General features: G+C 35.1%; 1 long non-coding RNA gene across 1 annotated transcript in view; it reads right to left on the bottom strand.

Annotated features, from left to right (window-relative positions):
• Window positions 1-11,706: 11,706 nt before the first annotated feature.
• LOC111087816 overlaps window positions 11,707-14,004 on the bottom strand; it is a 7,843-nt gene continuing 5,545 nt past the window's right edge. Inside the window, exons 2-3 of the long non-coding RNA XR_002612453.1 lie at window positions 13,200-13,205; window positions 11,707-11,717 (exon numbers count right to left, since the gene is read on the bottom strand). This is a non-coding gene — a long non-coding RNA (uncharacterized LOC111087816). The remainder of the gene's footprint in view (window positions 11,718-13,199; window positions 13,206-14,004) is intronic.

The following is a 14,004-nucleotide window of genomic DNA, read 5'->3' on the forward strand; positions in this document are numbered from 1 at the left end:
ACGTTTTAATCTATACATTTGGTATACTTAACTTTAATTAGTTGTGTTTTAATTTCTTAAACAAAAACAGATTTTACACATTTCAGTTTCAAGTGTCATTCTACCTTTTAGTAAGTGTTCATATATATGTTCTGATATTTGTTATTAATTCATTAATTTATTTATTAGTAATTCATGTATTTTAGATATTAAAACATTGGTATTTGAAAAACAGCATTTTATACCTCTTTGCTTGCCTCCTGGGCAATGACTTGTAGCAGACTAAAGATACATTGAAAATACTAGTTTAACACTCTTCTGATCAGAATCTATAATTAAGGTAACTGTGATGAATGAAATATATGCATCCAACCTCAGTTATTAATAGAAATGTGCTGAAATATATATTATAAGTATTACATTTAAATAATCTGTGTGATTAATATACATCTTTTATGTATAGACAGACATGTTATTTTGTTAAAATTGCTTTATAAAGGTAATATTTTAGACTAATCAATATTGTTTATTATTTTAGTTATTTCTGTCTTTGACAACAAGTCTTGCCATTCAGTTAGTACATCCCTCTCTTACAATTTACTATGAATTTATACCTAATGATGTGACTGGTTTTGGAAGAATTCATGTTTATGGCATGTTGGTTGATGTGGAGAAATTTAACTCAAGAAATGATTCTAAAAAAGGTACTGTTATTACTAAGGTACATTTATTGTATACATTTTAAATAAAACTTTGTAAAACTTAGATTATAGTCACATGTTAACTACATGTACATGTGTTGTACAATTTTATTATACTTGTATAGAAAAAGAAAAGATCATTTATGAACATTCAAGGTCAGTACTTACAGCTTTGTAGTTCTTTGGTGAATAATAATAATAATAAAAATAATTATGGATTATTTTATTCACTTGTATGTTAATAATACCTTTGAATGAGCTATGAAACACGGAAATGATTAATGATAACATAAATAGTTTCCTAATTTTATTGCCATTCTAAAATAAAGTTAAAAATGTAAAATGTTGCCATGTGCCTGTCTCAGACTCTGCATTGTCCCATGATGAACAATTTATCAACAGAAATGGCACACATATCAACAGTAGTATTTTGCAAGAAGGTTGAACCCACTTTGTCCAGACATGCCAACCATAGCTTGGTTTTTGACCTGGCTCTCTGACAAGGGTTTTGCATTTTCCACAATCTCCCTATATAAGGCGACATTATCGGCTAACTTTAGATACTCAAAGAGACAAAAATTCTTTGAGTCCTTAGTGCTCTTCGACCTCCTCAAGTAGTTTCTGGTCCTTTGTCCTAAGTGATTGTTTCTGTTACCTAACTTGGATATAAAGGTGGTGTTACATGCTCTTTCTTGACATCCATTTGAGCCCTTAGCCTCATGTACCATGTATCACCTTTTTCTTAAGGTTTACTTTTCGTTGCTGTTGACCTGAGGACGTTAATAGTTAGAGTTGTTTGCACTGCATGTACATAGGACACTTTATCATTATACCTACATCCTTCTATACCCAGACAGGTCCTTCTTACATAAGACATTGGCAGCCAGGGAAGGGGATAAATCCTTTTCACTGATTAATCTGACCACTATTTCTCACCTCTGTGACCAATCAAATCCTGATTGTTATGTCGAGTGAGGGCCTTGAAGTGTTATCTTGCCCACATTAAAGCCTTTAGAGGTGCTAGACAATGGTATTTTATTCATTGTGACCCTTCTGTTTCCCAGGATTTATCCCCAGTTACTTTGATGGAGTGTGTACGAAAATTGGTTCATATTGCTTATTCTGGGCTATCTTTGGAGGCGAGGAGACTTTTGTGAGTCATGTCTCATCAGATTCATCACATTTCTATGTCCTTAACAGCCTGGTTAAATTACCCACTGAAGGACATTGTATGGGCTGGTATGTGGAACTCCCCAATACTTTTATCTCACAATATTTGCATTATCTGGCAATATCTTTTTGTGAGGGTATTCAACTCTCCCACATCCATTAGATTATAAAGAGGGGTGAGTATTTTCATTATTAATCTTGTCTCTTCTTTCCTTTTCAGGGTCCCTTACCTCTTTTTCACAGGATCCCACTCTGGGATGAGTGTTGCCCAGTCAGGTGTGCTTTTATCAAACCAAATCAACACTAGCAACCAATAAAACAATATACTTCATCTAGATTGCAACAGGCTCTGCAGAAATGAGGTGTTTCATAGGATCACCTAGATGCAGACTGGGTGGTATTACTGTACTATACCAGACCACCACTCATGGTCTATCATGAGTAAAGCATAAGGGGATCTAGCCTGTTGCTGCTAATCAGTAGATTACATAAATCAGGGTCAGGTTGCTTTTAAAAATTTAGGGAACTTGGTTCACTTATTGCACTGTTTCCAGAGCATTCTTCCTTGGGACTCCCCAGTGCCCAATACCCCCCTCGTATTCTACTAGTGGAGCTAGGGAGTCCTTATCACTCCCAGTTTCTAGTCACTGAGGTGGTGGACAGAGGTTATTCCTCCAGAGTGTTCTAGTGACTTTCCTCCACTCTTGGAGAAGAGGGTGGAGTTGGGGCTTTTCCTAACCAGGACATTGGATGTTTTTTCCCAGACATCAGTAGAAGCTGCACCAGCCTACATGGGAACTCATAATACCGGTTCAGATTTGATGCTCAGCTATCTGGTTGAGTTGAGTGTGGCCCTTCTTTTTGATCAATATTTGGTTCAATGCATTGTTTATCAAAGAGGGTCCATTGTCTTCTTGTAATTCTGAATGCAGAGTAGTCCCATCCTGGGTCCTTGGTAGAGCACCATTTGTTCTATGTCCTCCCCATAATTCTGGGGAAAAGTGGAATTTACGTTGTCCACATGATTTGGGAGTGAGGATGAGTGTTCATAATTTCAGACTGGAAGAGTTTTGTTTCCTCAGGTTGAGTATGGCATACAGGATCCTGTCATTTCGAGTTTGGGGTGTTGCCTTTTTCAGGTTGAGGAGAAAGTTTGTCCACTTCAGTGTTGCTTACCTTCTTGTTGGGATTCCAGTAGCTTGGAACACATCACTCTGTCAGGGTTTGTATATGTATGGGCTTGGATTCCTCTACAGTAGGTGTCTGTGACTTGTTGGTGATAAATTTGACAATAAACAGACAGCACACACTCCACTTGTTTTAAAATAATATATTTAAAACAAGTCAAACGTATGTAAAAAAAAAATTCCTTACACTGTGGATATCATAGTTGTATCTCAAACTCTAAATAATTCTCTTTTTCTTGTAAAATTTCCACTTAAGTTGATTCAATTAATTTAGAATCCAATTGAGAATACAAACTATATTTTTCTACTCTCATCACAATAATATCAGTGTATCATTCACTTATGCTACCACGTTACCACAGTTGTATCCTTAACTTAGTTAAAGTCCACACAGATGGGTTTAATTACTGTAGAATACCCTTAGGCAAGGCGAATTTTCTCTTTATCTCTATTAAACTGGAAACTCACTTTAAAATATTGCCCATTATGGCTTATCACTCACATGCATGGTAACTTCAAGTTTTCTTTCACTAATTTTCTGACTGAACTGCATTTGACTTCACTTTACTTTGTACTTCTTGACTTGTGCTTGTGAGCCACCTAGTTATGTACCTTATTCGCTGAGGCCTTGAAAATACTGATGATTTGAATAATGTGATGTCAACAATGTAATTGCAAACACAAAGTATGACTCATACAGAGTTACTAACAAAAATTTGTCACAACTAACACTTTAAAAAAATCAATCTTCCACATTGCTGTGATGAAAACTAAATGATCATTAACTCACAAAATAAATTAAGTAATAATGCCTACACTAAACAGTCTTGTATATCCATCACACTCTATAGCTACATGTTGGGATCCACTCACAAATATATATATTGCAGTCAAAATGCCCTAGTCACCAATGTGGGATTAAGGGGCCATGGCCCAATAATTCAAACCCTGAGCACTGGAACCTTGACTACCTTGTTGGGGCCTGGCCAATGGTGATGATGGACCATGTCAAATTCCACCTGCAGTGTATGATTTAGGTTCCAGGTGAAGAGCATACCTGTTCTGGATGTAGTGCGATTCCTCCCATTAGGGTGCTAATCTTCTGTTGGCATGCCCATGATCTATGCAAACACATTCTGTATGGATAATGCCCTCACCAGTCACCTGAACCTTATCAATGTGGGATTCTAGCTGTAGTGTGAGTAGAGATAAGTATGTTTTGGAAGAGCATTTTCTTAAATCGAAAATTTATTTCCAATAATGCTTACCTCCCTCACAGTCTCCTGCCCTTTTCCACACTAAGAGTTGGTGTTAAAGTCTGTGGATTGGTTCAGTTTTGAAAAATTGACAATATTATATGAAAAGTAAGTGGGGAATGAAAGACTAGAGCAAGCGAGATAAAATCAGATCAATGGTTAGATGGGCAAAGGGAAAGAAACCCTAGCTGTAGTGTGAGTAAGTATTATTGGAAATACATTTTTGATTTAAGAAAATGCTATATTTTATCTTCTATTTTCTCTACTCTAACATTATACAGGCTTGGTCCATCTGACTGATCTTGTAACTACCACAAAAGATGTGAAATAAACCTAAATTGCCCTCTTTTCTTTATAGAATGACTGTTATTTGTGACAGCTAACTACAATTATTTATCCTAAACAGCCTCAGTATTGTAAAAGTTTACATCATTTTTAATTTAATTTAATTGTTTTATTACTCTTTGTACCATGTCTAACTACTAAATCTGCATAACAAAGCTATAAATCATGTAGTGAGTGCACAACTCAAGTTACAGAAAACAAAGTAGTGAATTCTCTGATGCATGAGCAGCTTGCTTCCATACTTCACTGAGATTTTTTCTGTAGCCTAATAAGTTTCTAATTTTTTAAATTTAATTACTTTTATGGCAACAAATAAAAAACAAGAAATTTAGTTATATCTGGCCTCATGTTTTTTGCTCTCTGCCTGCCACCAATGAAACTTAACCCTACTTTTTTGTAACAATGGTAGTAGTACATCAAATATCTGATATGCACTTCAGAACACAAAATATTAGCATGCAAAAGAAATACAATGACCTAGAACTGTTACAATTTAACTAGCTTTCTAAGCTTTAAGTGGATTAAAATATTTGCCTTATCTAGTCAAGGTAACCTTAGCAATAGTAACCCTGAATCTGTAGGCCAAATAATTCAAAATATATTGAAAGAACAAGCTAGCCTTATATGGAGATCAGTAAAATGAAGTCTTCTCTTTATGTTGGTTATAAACAATCTAATAGCAAAGGTCAGAGAGAATTATTGACATTTTCTGAAAGACAGGATGTGATAGGAGATTTTGAAGTTTGGGATTATATCTATCTGAAGCAAGAAGATTGGTGGCTATAAGTTTAGATTATTTCTTAGCAATATATCCATACCATAAATGTGTAACTTATGTTAATTGTAATTGAAATTCGGGACATCTAAAATGGGTGATTTGGACCTAACAAGAATCATGTGATTTATAGAAGTGAAGATTGGGAATTTATTTACATATTTTCTTTCAGAATTAAGAAATTAAAACTTACGTAAGATTAATATTTGACTTATTAACTATGTTTTGATGTCAAGTTTATTAATATATATCGATAATAAAATAGTTTAATTACATTTTGAATTTAACTCTGTAAAAAAGGTTGTACCATGCATACATTGGCCTACCCATATCCAGAAGGTTATGACTGATGATAGTTAAAACTGTTAAGTGTCTTTTAGATGCAAAGCTTAATGACTTGTATTGCCTGTTATACATACAAACTAAATTTATTACCTTTCGAGCACCAGAAACATAGCAAGTGCTGAGATATATTGAATGCTAAAAAGTGAGATCATGTAACCTTAAAAATTTTTTTTATTATCAACATCAGTAGAAAATAGGTATACCATGTTTCTATTAAGTGGGCAAACACAGCAGTGCATGTCTGTGTATTTGTGTTGCCATACATATATGAGTATCTGAATGCACTGGGAGGTACCCTATTTATTTAGCAAAATAGGTCTGGCATCTGGATACTTGCAGTGAAGTTAGTTAAGACTGTTTTCTGCACTTGAGAAGGCATTTATGAATTTATTTTTGTGCCCTTTGACCTCTGTAATGTGCCAGCTACATTTGATCAACTGAAATAACTTGCATTGTATGGTTGTTAATGGAAGCAGTGTAATATATACATATATAATATTTTTTGGTCATACATTTCACATTGCTTCTGATAATGTAACAATGGTATTCCACTGAAGCTAGAGAAATATGCCTTGATGTGAATGCATTTTGAGTTTCTGGGGTATATAATTAGTAAGGATGGACTTTGGAAAAATTCAACTGGTGCTAGATTAACTCCAGTTACAATTGAATAAAAGTGAAAGTTTCTTGGTGTTGCATTATATCATAAGCTTATATCGGTTAATTTTGTAAGGTAGTTGCACCACTTTTCACATTGATTAGGGTTGATATACATTTCAGATTGTCTGTGAACTGTGCAAAGTCACTCCAATCAGTAAAATGTGCTTTGTTGATGTGTAAGTATTAGCTTCCCTGAGGACAAATGATTCATTAGCCCCGGTTAATGTAGATATGCATGTAGTGACAATGTAGTTGAAGCAATGCAGTTGCGGGTGTAAGATTTAGTATAGCATGTTATAATGTATGCAGGTCAAGCTATAACTTGTAGTATTTTTCAAGTATTTACACCAATCTTTTTATTTCAGAATTATTGCTTTCAGTGCAGATCACGCATCAATGAAGTAGCTTAGGAACTTAAAGAACCAGAAGCTACTTTTATCTTAGATAACAATGCTATGGGATTATAACTTCAGTGTACAGCATGTCATGCCAGCAGAATGAAAATCCCCACATATTTTTTCATCAGCAAGTGAGAGTTTTCTGATGTGTTATGATGTGGAACATAATGCTACTGTGAAAGTTAAAGCTTCAATCATGCTGCCAGCCAATAAACAAACAGAAAGAGTTTAACTGTTTGATGGATACAGAAAGGCAAAACAGAAGATTTTGTAAGAGCAAATGCAAGACACAGGCCTTATTTAGGTATTACATTGCTGTTAAACTAAAAGAATGTAACCTTCATAGATCAGTGAGTATAGCATGGCAGTATATAAGCTTTAGCAAATGTAAGAACAGTTAAAGGTATAGGAGATAGTACAGTACCACCATCAATATGGCTCATACAAGCTTAGAGTCTAAACAGTGATGCATGTAGTGTTCTCAACTCTCTGAGACATGAGATTCTCCAAACACAGCATGATACACAAATCAGTGGATAACATATAACACACACACTGTTGAGATGGTGTATTCCACAAAATTTATCATAGGTTTGCTTGCAATATTTTTGCTTCATAATATGCCCATTCCAGAAGTACACGCCCATGGACTTATATGGGTAAAGTATAAGGGGATAGCTACACACCCTTGCTATCCTTTCAATTAAATAAACCAGGAATGGTATGCTTTTCAAAATAGGGGTTTTCACCAGTTGCACTGTCTCTGGTGTCGGTATTCCTCCAGACTCTCCATTTTGTCCCCCTTTAAGTGGAGAATGGAAGTCCTTGCCACTTTCCAGTTCTGAGCCACTGGGGTGGTGGACCATGAAGGAGTCCTCCTGATTGTGGTCATTTCCATTCAGTTGACAGTAGGGTGGTGATTTTCTGTTGGTTTAGATGGCATTCAATCCTCTAATCATTCACTCCACCTTCATGCAGTGGTTTCCGGAGGTTGATGTTACACCCAGCTTCTGTGCAGTTCTATCTGGAGGGTGAGGCTGCTATATTTTCTAGATGCAGTCCACTTCTGTGTGGTGGGACCTGAAGGGTGGCATTGCACTCCAACTTCTGTGCAGTCCTATCCAGAGGATCATATAGATTGGGGAAATGGTTCTTCCTCTTGCACTCACTGCCTGAGGCTGATGTTGTGCAGTGGGATGCCAGTCTCTTTCTACCATCATTCGGATGTTGGGTTCTCGGATGTGTGTGGTTGGTTGTGGATTTGTGCATATGCCTGTTTCATTGGTTGGTTTACATAGTATATACTTTCATTCTCCTTAACTTGAGATGAAGACAGTTTGGGTCAGAGGTTATCTTTCTGATACCTCTTGATTTTGGACTGGAGTTGACCAGCCACGTACGGTCTATCATACCCTAGCCACTCTAAACCTTGGATCACATTCATTTTATCTTTCCCCACATTCCTGTCTGTAGATGGTTCTTCTACAGGATTGAGATTCCAATATATTGTGGTTCAGATCCCAACCCAACTTGTTTTCTCTCCCTTTTTGGTTGTGCTTCTCCCATTTTCCACTCATGTATGTGACACCTATTTCCACACTGGGTGCAGATTATACCTGCTGCAGAGGTGGTGTGGTCTCCCATGAGTGTTCCTCTCCAAATGGGGATCACACTTCTTGGGTATTCTTCAGATGCTTCAGAAGGATACTTATTTCTATCCCTTGTACCGGTCCCTCCACCTATTCAATGTGGGATTCTAGCTGTACATGTGACTGGAGGTAATCTACCTTATCAGAAGTTCTTATTTGTCTATACTGAAAATATATTTCCAATTGGTACTTGCCTTCTCTCACACTTCCCACCCTTTCTCTCATCTGAAAACTGGTGCTTTCTTTTCTGCCTTATCTTAAAATGATAGTTTGGTAGAATCAAAAAGAGGGAGTCACATGCATCAGGAGAGTGTGTCACACTCCTATTGGTGGAGGGTTGTCAGGTGATGATTTACATGCAAAACTCAGTTGAACTACGTTGATCGTAGGGTAAATGGAAATCCAAGGCTTGTGGCATGTGAAAACATTTGTGCATATAGAGAGCAGCATTGAACGAGAATAGCTATATACATGAGGGGAGATAAGTACCTATCGGAAATACATAGGAAGTTTGACAAGATTGACATTCACCACAACAAAACTTAACTCACGAACAAAATTGATACTAACAAACTCAACAACAAAACATTACACTGCAGTTTACCTTTTGTCCCTGAAACCTGCTCAAGAATAATCCATACTTGGACAAAACTAGCCATTAAACACAAAATTCCTGTCAAGGTCAAATTCTCACAAAAACCTGGCTCTAAATTAAAATCGTTATTAAACAAAAATTATTTAGAATCACACAATACCAACGTCATTTACAAAATAACTGCCCAGAAGTCTACATCGGAGAAACAGGAAGAAAATTGGAAACCAGATTCACAAAACACAATAAAAAAAACATCCCATGTTTTCCACCATTGCAACTCAAAAAACCATAGCATCCTATTAAAAACACAGTAATTTTAAACAAAGAACCAAACATAAACAAACGAAAAATCAAGAAATCCATTTTAATTGAACAAAACAACCCTACTCTAAATCAACACCCTGGGGTGCCAAGATATCTCTTATAAGTCGTGCAACAATATCCAGTCATGTGACCTCTTTGTTCCATACTGTATATGTATATATATATATATATATATATATATATATTTCTGTGTCAGTGTAAACTACTTGTACCTGAGGATGACAAACCTTGTTGAAACGTTGTACATTTGCTGTTATGTTAAACTTATATTAAGTTTTTCTTCCTTACCCATTCAAGCCATCTCCAAGCATTATTTTAAACCATTCAGTTGAGACTAGGGCAGCAGTGTTCTGCTGGTGCAGATGACAAAATGTCCTCCAATCTGTTGCTTCATCTTTGTACAGGTTTATCTGAGGGGATGTTGTAGCTTTGGAGTGAGCCATCAAAATTGCAGTTCACCTCTTCGATTGGGATCCCTTATCCTGGTTGTCAGTTCCCGGTGTTGTAGGTCACAATGGTGGTACTTGCAGATTAATATGGTTCTTCCTCTTATGCTATCTCTCAATTATTTTCATATACCGAGTATGTTTTTGTGCTGGGGGTGATTCCTGTTAGATTGGTTTTGAGTGGGAGTGTATACTTTACAGGGACATCTTTCATATGCCAATTATTCAGATGTCAGTTTCCTGGATTGGTCAAACAATTTTTAATATTGTTATCATGTTTTTTGTTCACAGATTGATAGGTATGAGATTGCCCTTTGGTCTGCTGAACGTGAGGTGAGGACAGTATAATCTTCTTTCCTTCTCCCAACAGATGGCTGGGTTTTGAATTGTAGTTGACTTACCGATGGTATAATCCTCATCCTACCCCCACGTGGATGTTGGTTCCCAGTAGCTGGGTTTTGGATGCAGTTGACTTGCCTTGCACAGTCTGTCATGCCCTAGCCACTCTACACCTAGGGGCACATCCTTTTTACTCTCACCCACATTCATGTAATCTATGGGATTGAGATTCAGATATTGAATGGTTCAGATACAACCATTGTTCTCTTCGTTTTGGATGTGCTCCTCCCATTTTCTGCCTATGTTTGCATCACCTCTTTCCACAATAGGCAAAGAGTATACCTCGTACAGAAGTGGTACGGTCTCCCATGTTTGATCCTCTAATGTGAGGATCTCCTCTTTTTGGGTTTTCTTCGGACACTTGCGAAGGATGCTTCATTCTTTTCCTTGCACCAGTCCCTCTACTTATTCAAGGTGGGATTCTAGTTAATTATGTGAGTGGAGGTAATATACCATATCAGAAATTATAATTTTTCTATACTGAAAATGTATTTCCAATAGGTACTTAACTCTTCCCACCCTTCCTCCCCACTGAAAACCAATGATTCCATTTTCTGCCAAAACTTGAAAAGATAGTTCGGTAGAGTGGAATAGAGGGAGTCATGTGTCAGGAGGGTGTGTCACACTCCTATTGGTGGAGGGTTGTTGCATGATGATTTACATGCAAGATGCAGTTAAACCTTGTTGAACGTAGGGTATGTGGGACCTCAAGGCCTGTTGCATACGAAAAAAATTGCATATAGAGGGCAACACTGAATGAAAATAGCTATTTATCTAAGAAGAGGTAAGTACCTATAAGAAATACATTTTCAGTATAGGAAAATTATAACTTTATATTGTTTCATTTGTATTACACTTATTATTTTTATAACTGTTAGAAAATATTTATTAGAACTGAAAATCACAGGACAATATGAATTTCTTGATATTCAAGATTGTGTACAGCTGAAGTGGTGGACTCCACTTCCTGTGGAAGGTTTATCCCAACTTGTATCTGTTTATGCCTCATCTCTCAGGTTTGGTCCATTTCTGTCAAGCTCTCAGTAAGTAATATTATTTTTATCAAAAATAAATAATTACAAGAATGTCATAATATGTGAAGAAAAAATGTAATTTTGTTTGGTACAATAAGTTGTTTTTAATAACTTATAAAATTGATAAAAAATTACACTTCATAAATTAATAAATAATAACTAATAAATAAATAAATATAATAAATTAAATAACTTTATAAATTTATAAGTGGATAACATATTTTAATTCTTATTTTTAGAACTTGTTTTGCTGCTACAGTTGTCTCTGTCATCCATTTTCAAACTAATGTTTTTTTTTTCAAATTAAATAATGTTTCTTGTCATTCAATCATGTTTTATTGCTCTTGACCTTGTTTTTTTTACTTTTTAAAAATCACTTAGTGTAATATTCACATCTTTTGATAGCTGTGTAATTCTTGAGGTATGTTTATTCTTATTTACATTGTACATTTAGCTTATAATAATAAGTTAACACTGAATCTTTTCATATTATCAAAAGTATTACATTCAAACACATTTTGTTTTTCACATTTTAGCTCGGGTCTGTTTTTTTGTTTTCAAGTAAAAACAGCAGTCAGGAAAATTATAGCTAATAACTAAATGAGATTATGTTAACAGAGATATATAAAGTTCTTGAAAAGAATGAAATTTTGTAGTATTATTTAAAGGCATTAAAAATGGGGTGTTTAAAGTTTATTTGGTTGCATATTCATTTAATTTCTTGCTGTTAATGAATGAAAAATTTACATATAAAGATCTGTACTGACACATTTAGGTGCAAAAATATACACAATATCAATTATGATTTTTGATTATTTGAGTACATGATAAAAGGTATTGTTTGAGCATAAACATAAATTGTATAAGATAAAGAATTACCAGATTAGGATTCTACATCATTATCAAGATACTTTACAGTGCTCATAAAATGTGGTATAGAGGGTTAAGTGTATTGTGTTAAAACAATCTTGCATATGAAAATCTGAAAGTCACATGACAATCACAGTTGATAGAATGGTATATATATATATCTAAACTACTTTTTGACATTGTTTGGCATTTCATAGTTAGTGTGATACTACTGAAAATTGATTGCTTTTGGGGAGGATATGTAGCAGCCCTTTTTGATGCAAACTATTCATACAAATAAATCATAAAGATGTGTAACATTCAAAATCGGGCTACACTATCTGTAGTGGACAGAGCACAGATTGCTCATTGTGTAGCTTTGTATTTAATAACAAACAAACAAAAACAAGCATAACGAGGTGTTAAGAATGGGGATTTAGAATTTCAAAGTTGGGATATCCTGTGTGCTTATTAGCTTTGGAAAACAAAGGAATATGGATTAACTTGGGATACCAAGACCAGAAAGGGACCTGCAAAAAGTTATACCCCAGCAATGTTAAGGAAATTGTGATGTCTTATAATAGGTAAGATTTAAAAAACCTAGAGGTCAGCAGGAAAAGCTGTCCATGTGCCCCCACTAACAATACATAATGTATTGAAGAGGGATCTCCATCTGGATAAGCAAATTTCTTCTGTGTCATATCTGTTTAACCATGAAATTGGTATTCATGCTATTCCATACAGAGATATATCAGACAAGTCACTGGATGCAGCACCTATGGATTTCTGTGCAATTGGACAATTGAATCAATTGTATTTGTACACTAGATGGATTATGACAATCAGCGGGTAGGAACGGCATGCTTTGGAAATTATGCTTCAGGGTTGTCAAGATGCAGTCTTCAGATAGAACATGATTTGACATTACAACATGGACTATAACAACATGATTAAGGAACAAAAATTGCTTTAATACAATGTACTCAATCTATTAATATTAAACCTAAAATTCATTAATTGAGAATAAATACTATCTCAGAATTTCATGTTTCTGTTTTTTTATGGATAGCTTTGGTTACTTTTGGACTATGAACTGCATCATTGACAAATGAAGTTCAATGAAAAGATTTTAGGAGATATTTGCAAAATACTTACTTTTATTATATGATAACAGAATGTAGTTATATTTCTCAATAAGCAGAGATTGATTCATGGTGTTTATTTTGGAGTGAACACTCTACTTTGAAAAGATACTTTTATAATTACATGCAGCTTTATAAGGTTAAGAAGGTCTAGTGAGTAGTTAGTATTAATTGTTGCAGCTAAAATTGAGTTGACTCGATGTTTTAGTTTGGTTGGCTGTGGATGAAGACCCTATAGTAGGGCTCTTGTCTATTATCAGAAGTGTTTAAAGATTGTTAATGTCTAAGCCAAGATTTCTGTGTAGTGCTAGTTTTCTTGTTCTCATTCATAATGATTTTGTTTTATATTTCTGACTTTCTAGTTTATAAGTTTATCAATGTGTTTTCAATACTCCCTGTCATAATTGACAGGCTCATCGATCAGTTAGTTCTCCCTTCATTTTATAACAGTGTTGCGTCATCGAGATCACGTGACTATTCTCACACCCTCTACTTTCTGGAACTATCCTGTACTTTGGCGAATGCTCTAGCATTTACTAGATATAGGGTAGTCTGCTATATAAAAGAGAGTGACAACGTGAATGTAATGTAATGTGTGTGTAGATAGTGAGTAATTGAACTGCAGTCAGAAGTATTGTTGACGTTCGTTGATATAGCGTTTGTTATATAGTGATTGTTGAAAATAAGTGTATCGTAAAGTTGTATTCAGAAAGAATAAACCAGTTTTATTAAGTAAGGACTTGTGTCGCT

Source organism: Limulus polyphemus, unplaced genomic scaffold (assembly GCF_000517525.1).
Source record: "Limulus polyphemus unplaced genomic scaffold, Limulus_polyphemus-2.1.2 Scaffold2691, whole genome shotgun sequence".
Taxonomy (NCBI): domain Eukaryota; kingdom Metazoa; phylum Arthropoda; class Merostomata; order Xiphosura; family Limulidae; genus Limulus; species Limulus polyphemus.